This window comes from Lycium barbarum, chromosome 11 (genome assembly GCF_019175385.1).
Source record: "Lycium barbarum isolate Lr01 chromosome 11, ASM1917538v2, whole genome shotgun sequence".
NCBI lineage: Eukaryota > Viridiplantae > Streptophyta > Magnoliopsida > Solanales > Solanaceae > Lycium > Lycium barbarum.
This window is the reverse complement of record NC_083347.1, coordinates 72,096,923-72,111,543: the sequence shown is the minus strand read 5'-3', so window position 1 is coordinate 72,111,543 and position 14,621 is coordinate 72,096,923.

Sequence of the window (14,621 nt, the reverse complement as noted above, 5' to 3'; positions counted from 1 at the left end):
TTTTGCTTTCCTTCTTCAATGGAGAAGTTAGGGGCTGATTGTCAGATCCTCCAAGTTGTAAACTGCCAAAATAGAAAAAAACGCTAGCTACTAGAAAAGCAAAAGATCGCCCTTTGGTCTATATGGGTTACTATATTAAGTGCAACAAGTTATGAGGGTAAGTAAATTAAAGGTGCAACCCTTCCTATTATATTTTCCCCACCTTGCTTTCACTTTATGATATTATCATACTTTTCTCAATAGATAATCGTAATCTTTAAATACTGATTTCACAAAAACTTGGTACTATTTGTTTCTCTCCTTTGGTTCCTTCATTTTTCTCTTTGTATAGTTAATAGGTTATGAGAATTATCTTTATGAAAAGCTGGTACTTTTTTTATTTTTAATGCTTTGTCATTTTTTTTTTGGTACTTATTTTAGTTTAAGAGTGCTCTTGATCAAAGAGTTTATTTCATAATGTTTACAGAAAAGAAGAGTATCGGCAACCACTCCCTTCTCTCCCCGAAACCCACATGCACACATCGCACTAACATAACAACAACTTTCATAGAGTACATCCTTCATAATCCGTAAACCAGTGCTTCTACAGTGACTTGTACCCAAATCCCAACATAAACATTACCTTTTCATCTTTCTGTTTGACTTCAATTTCTTTTTAACCCTCTATTTCTGTGTTGCTCCCAAACGCACACGCAAGTATACGCGGTCGTATAAGTAATATAGGATTTAAAGTCCAGATATCGTACTTACAGGGACTTATGATTAACTATACTAGTTATCTACACAAGAAGTAAAATCTCAAGATATATTAACTAACTAAAAATAAAATAAAACAAATAATGAACTTCAACCAAGAAAGAACGAATTTTTATCGGAGAAGAGATAGATCTAGGGCTAGGACCACTAACAATCCAGTTGAGTCTTCAAATCGTTATACCTATGGGTTACTAGTTGACGGGTTAATTATAACTTTATGAGTATCTTCCGAGTTGCTCACAAGCCTGTAGATGCTACTATAACGCCTATATTCCTATGGTCGCCAGAAGTAGCAAGAACACATTTACTTCTCCGTATTCAATTAAGCAAGGCTAAAGAGTATATTTCTATTCTCATTAGCGAAATGATTACTCGAACAAGCTCTATTTATTCTTATTACGCATGCAAATTCCCTTTCCCAAGTTAAATTCACACGCCACAGATAGTGCTCAACTATTTTGTCAAATAATCAACAATTAAGATAAAGAATAAATAAATAACCCAAAGATGATAATCAATAGATATAAACGATAATCAAACGTCACCTTTCATGTTTGTGTCAAAACCTTAGAACTAAAGAGTTTAGCTCCACATAGACATGGAGGAAAAACAACAAATCATCCGAATAAAAACGTAAAAACTAGGTCCAAAGTTTTGAAGTAAGGGTTTCAAGCTATCCAAAGTTATCAAAAAACCCTATCTTATGAACTATTTATAGGTGTAAGAAAACGCCCAAATAAAGTAACTGACTCCAAAATGAAATAGGAAGAAGTGGGCGCACAGGTTAATTTCCAGTGCTCAGCTTTATTGCTGCCACGTTCTAAACTTTGCAAATTTCAATTGCCATTTTGAATACTTTCTTGTTTGCTTCGTCGGTGGCATGCCAAGTAAGGTAAATGCATTCCTTCCAATTCCTTTAACTGCTTTGCTCCTTTTAATTCCAATCATCAATTGTAATTCTTGTACTGATGCATGCCACATCGACAACTTCTCTTTTTCAAATCATTCCTCTTTGCACTCTGTACCGCCTTATTCTAATTTATAAAAATCCAACACGTTGAATTCCGTTATTTCTCCGGATCTCTTTAATTTTGCATTGCTTTATTTCTACACATTAAAAATATAATATTAAACACAAAGTAATATAATAGTACTCAAAAGATAATTAAAAGTATTAAAATGTGAGGCAACAATGACTAAATATATGCATTTTTGGCTGAACATCACTGTCACGACCCAAGTAGAGGCTACTTGGGTTGTGACAAAAGTGGTATCAGAGCGGTTCTGTCCTAGGGTGTGTCTACGAGCCGTGTCCAGTACAGTCTTATTTATGGGTGTGAAGCGCGCCACACTTATAAACAAGAGGCTGCGAGTCATTTAGGAATAATGACCGTCCTTCTTCTTCATAAATCGTGCGATAGAGCTATAGTATAATATTTCTCTTTTCCCTAATGGTGCGTTATGATTTCAGCAATGCCAATGAAGAGGAAAGCAACGGCCGCCCAGAAGGGCAAGACTGCGACAGGAAAACGGATTGAACAGGAGCCACCGATAAATATAGAAGAGGGTGAGTCCCATAATGAGGCTCCATCTCATGCTTCTCACACTCCGCCTGTTTTAGAGGAGCGTAAAAGGGCCTCAGCTCCAGCTCCAATGCCTCCGGTTCCTCTACCGGGTGCTTCGAGTCAGTAGATTATCGAGGCTATTCAGTTATTGACCCAGCTAGTTGCTGCTCAGGCTCAGCGGCAGAGTGCGGGTCCAGGTGATAGAGCGACTAGTGCCAGAGCCTGTGATTTTATGAGTTTGAATCCTCTAGAATTTTTTGGGTCAAAGCTGGATGAACACCCACAGGGCTTTATAGATGAGATGCTGAGGACGTTGAGAATAATACATGCTTTCGATACGGAGTCAATTGAGTTGGCTTCCTATAGGTTGCGGGATGTAGTTGGTCTATGGTATAATAATTAGATATCATCGAGAAAGGAAAATGCACCTCCCCCGGTATGACAAGAGTTCGTAGATGCCTTCATCCACCATTATTTGCCACTTGAGGTCCGTCGGGCCCGAGCTGACAGGTTTTTGAATTTAAGGCAAGGAAATATAAGTGCTCGGGAGTATAGTCTCCATTTAAATTCATTGGCTAGGTATGATCCGGCCATGGTAGCCGATATGGGAGATCGGGTGCATTGGTTCGTGAGTGGCTTAGGGCCACATTTGATCAAAGACTGTTTGACAGCTTCACTTCAGGAAAGGATGTACATCTCCCGTATTCAGGCCCACACCCAAAATTTGGAAGAGCAACAGCAGCCGCAAAGGGGCGAGCGTGATATTGATAGAGGGAATAGTAAGATGGCTAGATCTGTCGGTGCTAGTAGTGAGTATGGAAGGGGTCAGCGGCAACAGTATTCCAGATATTCAGGCTAGTCCATGGCTAGCGCACCTCCTCGATTTGCGGGCAGGAGATTTGACCGCCCTATTTTTTGTGGACCGGGTCAGAGTTTGGGAGTTTCGGGTTCCCAGTTTGGAGGTGATCCTAGTCAGAGGAGACCATTGGTACCATGATGTAGCCAGCGCGGTAGATTGCATGCTGGTCAGTGTCACCGAGGCTCAGATACTTGTTATGCCTGTGGTCAGACTGGGCATATGATGCGTGATTATCTGTCGGTGAGTGGTAGAGTTTGGGCCCAGCCCACAGGATCAGTAGCCGACTCTTCTTCATCCGTGCTCCCTGTAGGGCAGACTCCCCAGACTTCAGTAGGCCGTGGCAGGGGCAGAGGGGGAGCATCCAGTTCGAGTGGCCCCCAGGCCCGTATATATGCATTAGCCGGACGACAAGATCTTGAATCCTCCCCTGACGTTGTCACAGGTATATTATCCGTATTCTCCTATGATGTTTATGCACTAATTGATCCGGGTTCTACCTTGTCATATATCACTCCTTATATTGTCGGTCGTATTGGGGTGAAACCCGAGCCAATCAAACCTTTTGAGGTGTCTACTCCTGTTGGTGACCCAGTAATAGCTTGACAAGTATATAGAAATTGTGTGATTGTGGTATGTGATCGTCAGACTATAGCTGATTTGATTGAGTTGGAAAAGTTAGATTTTGATGTGATTATGGGCATGGATTGGTTGGCTTCTTGTTATGCTAATGTGAATTGTAGAACAAAATGGTTCGATTCCAATTCCCAGGAGAACCAGTGCTTGAATGGAAAGGTAACACAACATTTCCAAGAGGTAGGTTTATTTCCTATCTCAAAGCGAGGAAGATGATTGCAAAAGGCTATATTTATCATTTGGTCCGGGTTCATGATACTGAAGCAAAACCACCGACTCTTCAATCCATCCCGGTAGTAAATGAGTTTCAGGATGTATTTCCAGACGAACTTCCAGGTCTTCTACTGGAACGGGAGATTGATTTTACTATTGATGTGCTACCGAATACCGAACCCATATCTATTCCTCCTTACAGAATGGCTCCTGCAGAATTAAAAGAGCTAAAGGCACAACTGAAGGATTTGCTCGAGAAGGGATTTATTAGACCCAGTTTATCACCATGGGGAGCAGCTGTCTTGTTCATGAGAAAGAAAGATGGTTCCTTGCGAATGTGCATCGACTATTGCCAATTGAACAAGGTGACGATTAAGAATAAGTATCCGCTTCCGAGAATCGATGATTTGTTTGATCAATTACAAGGTGCTAAGTGGTTTTTCAAGATAGACCTGAGGTCAGGATATCACCAGGTGAGAGTTAGGGCAGAAGATATCCTGAAAACGGCTTTCAGAACCAGATATGGTCATTATGAATTTCGGGTAATGTCATTTGGGTTGACTAACGCCCCGGCAGTGTTTATGAATTTGATAAATAATGTATTCAAGCCTTTCCTGGATTTATTCATAAATGTGTTCATCGATGACATACTGGTGTATTCTCGATCAGAAGCAGAACATGCAGTTCATTACGTACTGTTCATGGAATTCTTCAGACTCGAGAATTATATGCCAAGTTTTCAAAATGTGAGTTTTGGCTGAATTTTGTAAATTTTATGGGCCATATTGTCTCAGTTGACGGCATTCGAGTAGATACTCAGAAAATTAAGGCTGTGAAGACTTGGCCAAAGCCTACAACACCTACAGAGGTCCGTAGCTTTCTGGGATTAGCAGGCTATTACAGAAGATTTATGGAAGGATTTTCTTCTATCTCTGCACCATTGACGAAGCTAACTCAGAAATCAGCAAAATTTTAATAGACTGATGCTTGTGAGCGTAGTTTTCAGGAATTGAAAGATAGATTGACTTTGGCCCTAGTCATGACACTTCCAGAGGGATCAGAAAGCTATGTTGTTTATTGTGATACCTTTGGTGTTGTGTTGGGCTGTGTGTTGATGCAGTACGGTAAGGTTATTGCCTATGCTTTTAGGCAGTTACGGAAACATGAGAAGAATTATCCGACCCATGATCTCGAATTAGCTGCAGTTATTCATGCACTAAAGATGTTGAGATGTTATTTGTATGGTGTAAATGTTGATATTTATACCGATCACAAGAGTCTCCAGTAAATTTTCAAGCAAAAGGAGTTGAATCTACGGTAGAGGCGATGGTTAGAGCTATTGAAAGACTATGATGTGAGTATCTTATATCATCCCAAAAAAGCGAATGTGATGGCCGACGCTCTTAGCCGTAAATCTATGGGCAGTTTATGTGACGTTCAGCTGGAAAAGAAGAAGTTAGTCCGTGAGCTCCACCAGCTAGCTAGCCTAGGAGTCCGCTTAATGGACTCGGGCAATGCAGGAGTTGCTGTTCAAAACCCAGTTGTTTCATCCTCAATGGCGGAAGTGAAAAAGCACCAATATGAAGATTCCAAGTTGAGTCACTACGGAGATGCACTTCCCCAGAAGGAAAAGTTACCATTTGAACTTTCTGCAGATGGAATTCTTAGGTATCGAGGTAGGCTATGTGTCCCGGATTTTGAGGATTACGCCGCCAGATTCTGGAAGAAGCCCATTACTCTCGCTATTCTGTTCATCCAGGAGCGACAAAGATGTACCATGACCTCAAGTCAATGTATTAGTGGGATGACATGAAGATAGATATAGCAGAATTTGTAGCTCAGTGTCTAAATTGCTAACAAGTGAAAATCGAGCATCAAAAGCCAGGAGGATTATTGCAAGCTATGGAAATTCCAACCTGGAAATGGGAGGTGATCAACATTGATTTTATTGTAGGTTTTCCCCGTTCTCGGCGTAAGTATGACTCCATATGGGTAATTGTGGATAGACTTACGAAGTCAGCTCATTTCTTACTGGTTAGAACCACATGCTCAGCAGAAGATTACGACAAGCAGTACCTTAGAGGGATAGTGCGACTTCATGGTGTTCCAGTATCCATTATTACAGATAGAAGGGCACAATTTACAGCTAATTTCTGGAAGTCCTTTCAAGAAGGTTTGGGAACTCAAGTGGGACTCAGCACAACATTTCACCCACAGACGGATGGACAAGTTGAACGCATTATTTAGACCTTGGAGTATATGTTACGGGCATGTGTATTAGATTTCGGAGGTAATTGGGATGATCAATTTCCACTTATTGAATTTGCATATAACAATAGCTATTATTCTAGTATCTAGATGGCCCCGTATGAAGCTCTATATGGAAGGAAGTCTAGATCGCCAATTGGATGGTTTGAAGTAAGAGACACAACTAATAAGCCCAGAATTGATCCAGCATGCGGTGGAAAAGATTAAGCTTATCCGAGACCGATTATTGACAGCCTAGAGTCATCAAAAATCTTATGCAGACAACCGTCGACAAAACTTGGAATTCCAAGTTAATGATTGGGTATTTCTGAAAGTGTCGCCAATGAAAGGTGTAATGAGATTGGGCAAGAAGGAGAAGCTTAGTCCCTGGTATATTGGACCTTACAGGATTGTACGCAAAGTAGGCAAAGTGGCTTATGAGTTAGATCTACCTTCAGAGTTGGAGTTGGTTCACCCTGTTTTTCGTGTGTCGATGCTCCGCAAATATGTTGGAGATCCTTCCAGAATCATGCCTGTAGATGATGTTTAATTTACCGAGAAGTTGACTTATGAAGAAGTACCCATTGCCATTCTAGACAGGCAAGTGCGAAGACTAAAGAACCAAAGATGTAGCCTCAGTTAAGGTCTCGTGGAGAAACAATAATAGAGAGGAGATGACTTGGGAAGCAGAAGAAGAGATGAAGTCTAGATATCCACATTTATTTCCTCCCCCAGAAGAGGCTCAGGACGAGACGCCATTGTCCTCAGGTATGTAATGTTTCTTTTAATGCTTCTTTGGTTGTGTGTGGCCATGCTTTCTGTTGTTGTTATTGTAGCCCTGTGAGGCAATATATTTTGGGTTGCTGTGACAGGATAGTAGTGCCATATTTCAGAGGAAACTCTGGCGAATTTTTTGTAGAATTCGCAAGAACTTAACATTCGAGGACGAATGTTCCTAAGGGGGGCAGAATGTTACACCTCAGACATTTCGTGTTGTTGTACTGTGAATAAAATAACGCAAGTTTAAGATGAACATGAAGTCCATATGACCTTAAGGAGGGTATTTTGTAGCTTAAAGGTGTATACTACAAGATTTTTGAAGTGATATGATTCGGTGAAACTAAGTTCGTCGAAGGAAGTGAAGTATAAGTTGTGCTTGGGAAGATTTAGCAATTATAGAGTTAATAATTATTTAGTAATGTCTCGAGGAGAAGCTATAGGGCTCCTTGGATGGTTAATGAAGTATTAGACAAGTGTTAAGAAGGTTCCATAAGGATTTGAGATCAAATGAATCGATGAGAACAAGTTCGGGAAAAAGTGAGTTATACGACCACTTATACGGTCCGTATAAGGGTCCGTATAACAGTCACAAAATGGTTAGTTTCTGGCAGAATTATACAGTCACTTATACGGACCGTATAAGTGTCCGTATAAATCATGTCGGGTCAGATTTTCATAATTATAAATATATGACCCAAGTTCTTATTTTCATTTCCCACATTCTCCACACCTCTTGAGAACTCTAGAATATTCCACACACCATATTAACACAAATCCAAGGGAAATCCAAGATTAAACACTAAGAATCAAGGGAATCAAGTGCAAAGAGGCTCACTAGGGTTTATAGAAGTCAAGAACTCCTTTGGTATTGAAGTTGGGTTTTTATCTAGTGAAGTATGTTCATCCAAGGTTAATTTTTATATGATCAAAGGTTAGTTTTACATCCATTCCATGTTATTAAAAGTATTTGAGTGGTTGAAGGACTTCGATGAGAGAAGAAAATAGAATATGAGCTCAAATATGGAAATAATGATATTTTGAGTGGTAAGTTAACTTGAGCCATGATTCTTAGTATGCTATGAGTATGATCTTGTTATGAATGATACTAAGGATATTGAGGAAGTATTATATGTAAATGAATATGGTGTTGTGTTGTAATTATGGTTATGAATGACTTTGAAAAGGAGTTTTGAGGATTGAACAATGTTTAACCTGAAGAAGTTTATTGATTATGGTATGGTGGGTGTTGCTATTGATGTTTCAGAGTTGTTTATTATATGGAGAAAGTTGTTGAAACAAAGGAAATGCTGCCCAATTTTCGTTAGCTCTTAGTCGCTTTAGTTTAGACTTAAGCATGCTTTAAATGATCTAATTTAGTATGAATTCTCTTGAATGTAGAGTTGTGAGCTTGGAAGAAGAACGTTAGTCATTAAGGAGACAAAAAAGGTATGTTAAGGCTAGTCCCTTTCTTTCAAAGGCATGACTTCTATATTATGATTTCCTCTCCATATTTCCATGACCTTTTTACATCCCAAAAGTTGAAAGTTAAAGATTCTTAAGAGCTTCTTATGAGAAAGAGATAAGATGTGTTCTATGGTAAAGATGATGATGTACTTCTAGAGATTCCAAAGCTTATGAATTGATGTTATTATGAGCTTAATGATCTTATTTCATAATTTCATTGATGTTATTCATTGTTGGTCTTCTCACCTCATGATACTAGTTCCTTCAAGGTGAGACCTAGCAATGATGTTTGATCCATAATATAATCGGGGGTTACCGACATTATGTCACTCCGATAGAGTTACAGTTTTTACTCAAGCTCTCATGCATGCTTTATGTTATGTATATGTGACTTTACACCGTGCCTAGTTGGCTGGGCAGACACCACTACGATGGGCGTAGTGGGCGGCTATGATGATAATTACACCGTGCCTAGTTGGTTGGGCAGACACCACTATGATGGGCATAGTGGGCGGCTATGATGATAATTATACCGTGCCTAGTTGGCCGGGCAGACACCACTAGAAGGCGACATGAGATGGTTACCCCGGACGTGGGCTAATGATGATCACACCGTACCCATATGGTCGGGCAATTTATGTATGTATATATATTATACGATGATGTTTCAAATATAAAAGTTAGCATGCATGACTCTGCCTTAAGAGGCAATCAGTTACAGGTTATATCCTCATCTTATGCTCTCTTATTTCTTGATTATGTTGTTATACATGCCTTACATACTCAGTACATTGTTCGTACTGACGTTCTTTCTTTTATGGACGCTGCGTTCATGCCCGCAGGTAGACAGGGAGACGACACAGACGCTTAGGAGCTTTATCAGTAGATATACAGGAGCACTCCACTACTCCAGAGTTGCCGCTTATTGGTATATTCTTTTGTCTACATATTTGGGGCATGGCGGGATCCTATCCCATCCTTATGATTTCAGTACTCCAGTTAGAGGCTCGTAGATACATATGTGTGGGTAGTAGATGGTTCATGATCTCTTTAACGTATGTCTTGTATATTATTTTGTAGCTTCATGGGCTTGTACATATATGTATATTTTCAGGAGTAATTGAAGGTCGTTTCATAGTAAGATTTGCTTAAGAATTGTGTTGATCCAGGTTGAATATGTATATGAGCATGATGAGTGGTGCTCGGTAAGTTAGCTCCGGGTACCAATCATGGCCCTCTAGTTGGGTTGTGAAAATCACCACCCCACACTTAAGCTCCTGCTCGTCCTCGAGTAAGCATTAAAATCACTCTTAATAAATCAAGCCTAAGAACACCACCATTTTGGTTGATACCAACAATTAGGCCCTATAGCAACTCAAACCATCAAATATACACTGATCATCATGCAAGATATTCAAGTCAATAAACAAACAACAAAATTCTAACCTCCTAATCTCAGAGATGGACTCTAGCTCATCAAATTTAAGCTCGCTCACCTACTCTATCAAAGAAATCTAATAACATCACCTATCTATCATGAAACAAGTGCCTTCACAGGAATAAATAGTCCACACACTCAAATCAAAGAACCGAATGTAAATTAAGGACTTAGCATCAAAGTACAACTCTCGCATCACAAAGAATTTCACATGTACGCGCAAAGAACCATAGGATTGCCCATTATGTACATCTCCACTAATTAAGAGTGCTCGAATAGAATCAAATAGGACTTTAACGGGTTGTAATGTTGGCTAGGGGACGGGTAGAAAAACTATATAATAGTGACTTACACTTTCCCGAGAACTTTGCACTTTTAGACTTCAACACCCATTACTTTCTCCTCTTTATTTTATTTTTGAACCCTTCCTTCATCAATTATTTCACTTGTAATTCTCATCGTATCAGGAACGCTTCAATTATTATTATTTTCTCAAGCAATTTTTTTTCTCATTTTTTTTTGATGTCACATTCTTTCTAAGGCCTTTTCATCATTTTGCAGCTTATCATTGGTCACTATTTTTTTCACTTGACTATCCCTTTTCTTCAGATTTCACAATTATATCACAGCCTAAGCTACAGTGCTCAAGGAAAGCAGGGTGCAGAAACTAGGGATTCAAACAAATGGATCAAGGAAAAAATACGACTAACAATAAGAGGCTACAGGCTCAAAGGGCTAACTAGAGATACAATTTCTGAAAAGGCTAAAATTTACAAGACATATCAAAGAAAGCCTATTATCATCTTCTAAATATAGCAACACTTTTTATTTCACGTCAATAACATGCAGGGAAAGTTCTAGACTAAGCTGCAAAACATAGAACATATACAAGAAATCCTCACCACACATGGCACAAGTATCAATCAAGATGGATTAATTCTATTCTAAGACAGATAGGATTATGACGAACTATAAAATAAGAATAAGCTATACATAGAGTCACAATCACGAGCTAGGTGTCAAAAAGTCTGCTATCTTTTTCGTTACTCAAGCACTCATAGAAAAGTACTACTCAAGCTCAGGCCCAAATATGCTAGTATCCAACAAGTCAAAAAGGGTCTTTCTTCTCTCTTCTTTACTAATCCTAAAAACTTAATCCTAAAAGTAAAAATAAAATAAAAAATTACCCGGTTCAAAGACCCCCTCTGGAAAGAACCGAGGCCATAAGAAAACCCAAGGGGTGGATGATCTATGCCACTAATGAGAAAACAAAACTATAAAAGAAAAATAAAAGAACAAAATAAATTCTTTTTGAATTTTTCTTGTTTTTTCTATTTTTTTTTAAATATAAATATATAAGGCTAAAAAATAAAAAAATCCTATGGCATAATCATCCTCGACCTAAAAAATCGGAAGTACCCACCCCGCACTTAAAAATATGCATTGTCCTCGATGCATGTATAGTAGAGAAAAATTAAAACAAGGGTGATAAATACTCCCTAAGACCCTCTAGAGCCTAGCTAGCAGCATAATCCTCAATATTAAAGGTCGGGACGATCCCACACTAAGCTCAAACATACTCCTTAGCTTTCAACTTCGGGTACTCAGACTTCCCCTAATCTGCAAAACAAAAACAAAACAAAACAAAACGTAACACTATAAAAAAAAATACAAGCTGGGTTGCCTCCCAACAAGCGCTTAATTTAACGTCGCGGCACGACGTGAACCAAATTTTTCCTTCACCTCGAACTTTTGAATTGTACCCCCAATTTTGCTTCAAGCTTTCGGTTATAATTCAGGGGCGGTGGCTTGAAAGTAAAGGAACCAAGCAATAGAGGTATAGCATCTTGCACTTCTTGGCCCTTAAGTGAGGAATATCATTTTGTCTTTTCGATGTGGCAAATTTCAGGATGTAAGGCTCTTGTTCCTTATCTATACACTTTTTCATTGGCATGGAGGGCTTGATTTTCATTTCACCGACCAAACATAATGTGGAAAAATGTTTAGAATGAGGACTAACACGCCCCAACTCTAAAACTGCATTATTTTTGAGATCCTCACTTTTGTACACCTCCTCAACATTGGCATTATCAACAACATTTTTATCGAATGGTTGGAATTCCTCTTTTTGCTCTAAATCCTGACTACTATCCACGATAATTGGTAGTTAGGCATCAAACGCCTCAACCTTTTTATTTAATTGAGCCTGCAGGTCATGGATATCTGAGCCAAATTGGTCTATCTCTTGTCCGAGCTTTGTTCTTTCTTCCATGAAGTAAGCCATGTCACCTGTAATTTCATCAAGATAATCCCCCCCCCATACATCTAATCCTTGAGCTCGAACCAATAGCTAAGTATCACTCACAACATCCACTTTGTGAAAATCACTTGAAAGACCAGAACAACAGTTAGAACACTCATTCCGCTGACCACCACACCATTTACAAAAGTTCCAATCATAGGATTTAGAAAGGTCACATAACACATCCCGTATGACCCAAATTTTAGAACAATTTTCTCATAAGCGGGGTCCTCCACAAAGTGCACAAAAATCATTAAAACATTTGATAAATTTTCGTTCCAAGATGCCATGTCAAGAAGAATACCAATATATTAAACAAAAAAAAAAAAAAAACTTAAAACTTGAATAGACAAAAAGAAAAGTCAAATCTAGATAAACAATTAATTTCTAAGTCCCCGACAACGGCGCCAAAAACTTGTTGCTCCCAAACGCACACGCAAGTATATGCCGTCGTACAAGTAATATAGGATTTAAAAGTCCAGATATCGTGCCCACAATGACTTATGATTACCTATTTACTAAATTAAACTATACTAGTTATCTACACAAGAAGTAAAATCTCAAAATAAAATTGTTAACTAACTAACAATAAAATAAAACAAATAATGAACTTCAACCAAGAATGAGCAGATTTTTATCGGAGAAGAGATAGATCTAGGGCTAGGACCACTAACAATCCAGTTGGGTCTTCAAATCGTTATACCTATGGGTTACTAGTTGACGGGTTGATTATAACTTTATGAGTATCTTTCGAGTTTCTCACAAGCCTGTAGATGCTACTATAACGCCTATATTTCTATAGTTGCCAGAGGTAATAAGAACGCATTTACTTCTCCGTATTCAAATAAGCAAGGCTAAAGGGTATATTCCTATCATCATTAGCGAAACGATTACTTGAACAAGCTCTATTTATTCTTATTACGCATGCAAATTCCCTTTCCCAAGTTCAATTCACACGCCACAGATAATGCTCAACTATTTCGTCAAATAATCAAACAATTAAGATCAAGAATAAATAAATAACCCAAAGATGAAAATCAATATATATAAACGATAATCAAACGTCAACTTTCATGTTTGTGTCAAAACCCTAGAATTAAATATTTTAGCTCCACATAGACATGGAGGAAAAACAACAAATCATCCGAATAAAAACGTAAAAAATAAGTATTACAGAGAAGAGAAGGTAAAACCCTGTAACTCCGGCCTCCACGGCGGCTCCAAGCTCTCTCTAAGTCCACAGTTCTGAACTAAGGGTTTCAAGCTATCCAAAGTTATCAAAAAACCCTGTCTTATGAACTATTTATAGGTGTAGGAAAAAACCCAAATAAAATAACTGACTCCAAAACGAAATAGGAAGAAGTGGGATCCGGAAATTCCACTGCTCAGTTTTATTGCTGCCATGTTCTAACTTAGAAAATTTCAATTGCCATTTTGAATACTTTCTTGTTTGCTTCGTCGGTGGCATGCCAAGTAAGGTAAATGCATTCCTTCCAATTCCTTTAACTGCTTTGCTCCTTTTAATTCCAATCATCAATTTTAATTCTTGTACTGATGCATGCCACATAGACAACTTCTCTGTTTCAAATCATTCCTACGTGCACTCTGTACCACTTTATTCTAATTTATAAAAATCCAACACGTTGAATTCCGTTATTGCTCCGGACCTCTTTAATTTTCCACTGATTAAAAATATAATAATAAACACAAAGTAATATAATAGTACTCAAAAGACGATTAAAAGTATTAAAATGTGAGGCAACAATGACTAAATATATGCATTTTTGGCCAAACATCATTCTACGAATAATTTCGTTCACTTTAATTGATTTTAAAAAAAATTATTTGAATTGACACTTTTTACCTCCAAATAATAAGAAGACTTGAAAAAAGCGTGTGAGAGCGAGACAAAAACTGACAACCGTTTGCAAATGCAATAGATAATGAAGATTGTTGCTATTTATCTCACTCACTTATTTTAACTTGTGCATTTTAGCCCCTACCTCATTCTCACACAATATAACTATAATCTACCTTGAGAAAAAGGGTCAATCATCTCTTCCTTCATTTGATAATTTTCACTTCTTAGAGCAAGTTGCACATTCATTATGGATACGGGTTTCACGTCAATCTCAAAGAGGCTCCCAAATTATTAGCACAAAGTTGGTGCACCCCGAACTAATTAATTTCCTCTATATACCTTAACTGTGACGACCTTGCGCTGTATAGTAAAAGGCGAGTCCTTTTAATTGTGTTAATTACAAAACTTTTGATAAATTCATTGATGTCGTAGGAAAATATGGTGTAGGAATGAAGCGTCTTACCTATCACAAAGTGAGAGTTACTTATAAAAAAAAAAGAGGT